Source organism: Topomyia yanbarensis, chromosome 2, assembly GCF_030247195.1.
Source record: "Topomyia yanbarensis strain Yona2022 chromosome 2, ASM3024719v1, whole genome shotgun sequence".
Lineage (NCBI taxonomy): Eukaryota > Metazoa > Arthropoda > Insecta > Diptera > Culicidae > Topomyia > Topomyia yanbarensis.
In genome coordinates, this window is record NC_080671.1 from 362,438,185 (window position 1) to 362,444,184 (window position 6,000).

Below are 6,000 nucleotides of genomic sequence, written 5' to 3' on the forward strand. Positions count from 1 at the left end.
TGAAGGAAACTAAGTTTTTTGTTCTTAGCATTTTTACGTGTAGGTTTACTTTCTGAGTGGAAATATCAAAACGAGGAAATGTATGAGGATGGCGTATCAGTATCGAAAGGAGAAAACCCGATAAGAGTGTTTACTAGGCATTTACAAAGGAATAAAAAAAAATAAATGAAATTTAATAAGGAATAAACGCAGAGAAAATGAAAATCCGTCTGATTGTATAAAGCAGATTAAACTATTGTACTACAATGAATATATTATGAGATTTTAAAACGCATAGGATCCGGCGATAGGCGGGTATGAAATCAATCGTTTTTTAATCTCGATAAATGTGTTTAGGGTACCTACTAACAACAGGAGACAGGAAGGCTACATGAGTGTGCGAAATATGTTTTGTTTGAAGAAATTGCGCTACTGTTTATGAAATGCAAGAAAGACTCGAATATTTTCCCACCATGAAATCTGATTCTATGATGTATGCCACCAACGAATCCTATAATACAACTGCGAACCGTACGAGTTGAAGTAGCGACGTAGTGCAGCATATTAGAAATATATTTCTTACAGCAGCTGAATGTGTAATCTTCCTCGGTACTTGATATCGTTCCCTAATTTACAATAGAAAGAGTAGGAAAATCAAAGTGTCGAAACAAGTATTTTTGTTACGAATCTTATGGTTGTTTTTGTTTTTGAGACAGAAGTAATCAGCCGCAGAAGACAAAATAACACAACTATAATTAGGGGAAAAGCAAAATAAGTTACGTGAACATCCGTGTAAATTAGTTAAATGTTAGGTAGACTAAAACACTATACTACTATTCTAAAACATATTGCAGATAGAACAGCATCGAGGTGGGAACTCTTTGGAAATGAAATGCGTAACACGTATTATCTAAATATATGCAAAAGATACACAACAAATATAAAAAAATACACCGACAAAACAAATCTATATCGTTTCTAAAAAGGGTGTAAACGTGGAAGCACTGAGCTGTATGTATATGAGGATATAAATATTCAACGGCAAATGATATCTGACAGCAGTCAGTAGTGCACTGAATGTGAAAAAAAAGAAAAAAAAGTGAAAAATACAAACAATAAAGTGATGAAAAATGTCACCAAAACGACGTTCTGACCGCTGTTACACTAGATTCGTACGATAAAACAGATCGTGCTTTTAAAAAAGCAGAAATATGGAATGAAAGTAGAAGACGCAATGTGTAATAATAAAAACTAGAATTTAACAGACGAGCACAAAATCGAGAAAACTTTAACCAAAAAATATTGCAAAAAAGGAAAACAAAATACACAAACTTTAACTGTTGTGCATGATTTATTGATGTTGTATTTAGCGAAATTCATGCTATTTATTTGCTGTTGTTTTGTTGACGATAACAACGTACAATTTCGTATTTTCGTGACTTTAGATGCAATTTCTTTGTCAGCTTTATTTGCAAATAATCTTTAGGTTTGACTCCCATTTTAGCACAAGGAAGAGAAGCTTAAGTAACAAGATTTAGAAAACAGGAATACAATAGAGAAACATTATCAATAAAAAAAAGCGAGCCGATTCACTTGCCCTCTGAAAACGTCCCACCGTGATCAAAACGAAACTATCCCAAAACAGCCACCCTTTAACAATTCTTTACTCATGTGCTCGATTTCCTCACCAACCTCCTTGCAAGTTTCTCTACTCATTCGACAGTTCAGTTAATGACGTTAGCGCAGTAAACCTAAAATTATGTATAAAGACAGGATCAAACCAAACAAAACTGGTTAAACCCCAAGCAGATGCGTGCAGATCTGGTTCAACTGTTTCGCCATACTATTCGTTAACAACCTACATATGTTCGATAGAAAAAGTATCTGTAACTTCTCTTCTCAAATCGCAAGAAGACAGTCAAGCAAAGATAGAATACAAATTAAATTGACAGTCATACAGATGGATTGAACAGCGTCGAACCGAAAAAGCCGGGCATACAGAAAAAAACAGCGTTTTAAGAGTTTCAACGATAGACGATGTTAAGAGGAAAACATTGAAAAACAAAACAAGAAAATTAATATATAAATACCAAAAATATTATATAATAACAAGAAATAAATATATATAAAGTATGTGATTATAACAATATAAAAACCAACGGCAGTTAAGTTGCACATTGTTTTTGAATCCTAAAATCCTATTGCTTAAAAGGTTATGTATGTTGTGCTACACTAAATAATCGAACGAGCTTTTTTGTATATATTTGAAGTAAAAAGCTTCAGCAGTGTTTACTCAAATTTTCATGGCGATCTGAGTACTAGAATAAAAATCACAGCTCCTAATAGCACGCTACCTCTGAACTGCACGCGTGCATACTTCAAACTTTGAACGCGAATAATACTGTGTTGACTTTTTCGAAAAGTGACCTCGCGATGAACATATATTTTGAATACCGTTGAAATTTTCTTTGTTTATTTCTAATCACAATAACGAGTGATTGGAATCAGCATTACGGGTCCTTATGGCAAAAAATCTAAAATAAATCGATTTTTTGGAGGAAAATCTTTACCATTTTTGAGAAAAAGAATCCTCTCAACCCTTCGTCAATCACTGAAGACTGCTATAAATTACCCTAATAAACATCTTATGATCCAAGAGCCTAACGACCTGTTCAGGGTATAATCCAAATAATATGTGGAATCGTTGGACTATACAGGTTAAAATCCGTGTATAATTTTTTTATTAGAGTAATGATTTTCCAAATCCCACGATTGATTTGAGTTCGCAGGATATCCTAATCCTAGCCACAGAACGATAAAAACGGTTTTGAGCAAATGTCATTGCTCCGTTGATATAAAAAATATCGATAAAACATTTTTTATAAGTGCTTTATAATATGCACAATAAAACTTTGCTATTTTGCCAAAAACTGATGAACATTTCAAAATTTTCTTGATGCACAACATATATAATACTTTTAAACTAAATATCTAGTTCAAGTTCTTGCTCTGGGAGGGATCGCTCTACGAAAAACGTATATTCCTGTAATAAAAAAAAGTTCCGACGAGGATGGGATTCGAACCCACGCGTGCAGAGCACATTGGATTAGCAGTCCAACGCCTTAACCTCTCGGCCACCTCGTCGACATGGTGGCTGGCGTGCTCAAAGGCTATCCAGATATGTTCGCGTATTTTCCCTCTGGACAGTACAACATGTCAACGAAAAAGCTTCTAAATCCAGAATGATGCTGCGGTGAAATTCACCCCCAGTGATACAAATTTCAAGGGTGGCATAATATTACGGCTCGTAACTTTTTAGGTTTCTCAGTCTTAAAAGCCTAAACAGAATGCGTTACTAACGAAGCACCAATGCGCGCGGTCTGAGTTGTTGGACTATGGATTTTTTTCACTATACTGCCTGTAATCGCAGGTCATTCCCATGTATATAGGAGAACCCTATGGAATATGGGACTGACTTATGAGCAGCTGTGTTGTCCTGTCTCTGAACATTCGTTGGATTATAGCTGTCGTTATTAGCGGAACCTATACGAGCAAAAATATTGCCAATAAATCAAATATTGATTAATATATTGGTGGTGTAAGTCATCTTTATTGATGCTAAAGAATTCAAGTGGTATTGATGTATCGAAGCAGTATTATCAATATTCTTGTTATGTGTTGGGTTCGCTATCGAGAATAGATTCACTTGAAATTCAATCCGTCGTGATGCAAATATTGTTTTGTTTATGCGGGATATGTAATAATATGTCCTATCGTAAAAGCTCACTAGTCGAATAAAGCTTTGCGCTTATCGCCCTTCTTTATTGACGCCGATATCGAAACACTGGAAGATATTTTCCGCATTGACTGCACGGGACAAACAGCCAAAACACACAGAATTGATTCACATGAAACCATTTTTCTTGACCGCGCATTCAAACGGACCGGAAATGTTAGCAAGCGTCTCCCTTGGAACGGGCTTATATACTATAATGTTGACGCCATTTACACGATGCATCAGTCTTCCGTGGCCGATACAGCACGTCAACGGGATGTCGAAATAATTGCATGCAGGTCCTACGTTCAGACACAACATCAGCGAGGCGGAACGTTTTGACGAACGGACCGTGGGACAGTGCACACGAGTAACATTGACGTTCTGTTCCGACGATAGTGTGTTTCATACTTTACGAACTAAAGGATCGTGTAAATCGAACTACACTGCGCAAACTGGCATGACACCACCAAAATACAAGGTGTGCCTGTGCAAAAATAAAGCATAGACGGAAAAGAGAAGTTTAAAAACTCGTATTTCAACCTTCATAATAGCAGTACCCATGAAATGTAAAAAAATATCATCATATTTTGTGCATTTGCGATCAAATTAAAGGTTGATTGCCATCCTATAAATCACGGTAACTAGTTCGATATACGAAGGGAACTAGTCGGATTAATCTTCTTCACTTTTTCATGTCAACCTTATTAATGTGTAGTACTGGCTCAACTTACGTAGTACATACCAGATTCAACGCTATTCAGTATAGTATAGTCAAAGTTGAACAAGGACGCTGCTACAGTCACAATAATAATCATTCGTTCGATTTCCCCCACATTCCCGTTTCATCACATTCATCAGCAATTTTCCACTTATTTGTCGGATAACGCATGAAACTGGGTAAAGAAATGTAGATAAAATTAAATAAATGCCTTTGCTTCTGGCGTGCAACAAAAAGAATTCCGACGAGGATGGGATTCGAACCCACGCGTGCAGAGCACATTGGATTAGCAGTCCAACGCCTTAACCTCTCGGCCACCTCGTCAGTTGGGTGTGCATTGCTCTCGAAAATGCCTTTAAAAATCGTACCCGTGCTAAACATTCTAAAGTTAAAAGGATTTTGCTTATGTCGACTAGAAAATTATACCGTCTTAAATAGATTCTTTGTTATTCTGGGTATGTCTATCGATTATTATTTTGGTGCATTACGAAGGAATATATAATATAATATATATAATATAATTAATATATAATTGAAATCATACAATATGAAATAAACTACATAACACATGTTTTGGAACACTTTTTTGTTTTTAATGTAGCAATGAAGACGTAGATGAAATGTCAATGGTATTTTCAGCTAGTTTTGTAACTATACTGCTTCTTAAGAACGAAGCACATGTAGTGATACCGTATTAAATGAATCCTTGATTACTAATCAATAATATAATGTAGCAACCTAATAAGATGAATTAGGAATCGTCCGCTCTACTATTGAATTTATTTACTTGAAAAATTGAATATAGACATTGGAAAAGTCTAAAACGTTTTTCATAACTGATTACACTTTAGGCAGGAATTCTACATGTTTTGTCTTTAAAGGAATACTTAAAATGCGAGGAAAAGGTTATGGTTATTAAGTCTTATTTACATTAGAACTTTGTTATAAAAACAGATTGAAAATAGAATACAATTTGCAATATTACATTTATTCATTCGCTGAGAATATTGTGTGAAGCATTGGTGGGCTTTTTGATACACAAAATTCAAGCAATATTATGTATCAATAATTTTGATAAACAGTCTGTAGATGTCTACACGGAAAAATAAAACAACCCACAGAATAAGTTATTTTAACTTAAATTTTGGTACTTTTGAGTTTTGCATCGCTTTCACACTTATTAGTGTTGTCAAAAACAAAGCGAGGGATTTGACTCAGTCGAGGTCTTCCGTGGAATATGGTACTTTTGAGTTGTTTGAGGTATACTCAAAATTAGATAAATTCAACTTAAATTTAAATATATTTAACACAAGGTTGAGTAAAAAAACCTATCAATTAGTTGTGATTTTTGCCGTGGTTAAAGGACAACTACCTTCAGCACGGTTTACCTAATTTTATCTCATTCAACGATACCCAAAAATTGAGTCAAAAGAGCTCAGCTTTGGGTATCCGTGTAGCATGTGTGTAAGAAGAGACTGTCAAAAGTCATGTCTGCAAATCTGTTGTCGCTGCATTTAGGGAAAAG

At 35.0% G+C, this 6,000-nt stretch overlaps 2 non-coding genes across 2 annotated transcripts; both read right to left on the reverse strand.

The window, feature by feature from the left end:
* Positions 1 to 3,041: 3,041 nt before the first annotated feature.
* Positions 3,042 to 3,123, reverse strand: Trnas-gcu (transfer RNA serine (anticodon GCU)). Its single transcript has one exon. It is a non-coding gene; the product is annotated as a tRNA-Ser (tRNA).
* A 1,594-nt stretch (positions 3,124 to 4,717) lies between these two features.
* Trnas-gcu (transfer RNA serine (anticodon GCU)) lies at positions 4,718 to 4,799 on the reverse strand. The gene has a single exon. It is a non-coding gene; the product is annotated as a tRNA-Ser (tRNA).
* Between the last annotated feature and the right edge of the window lie 1,201 nt (positions 4,800 to 6,000).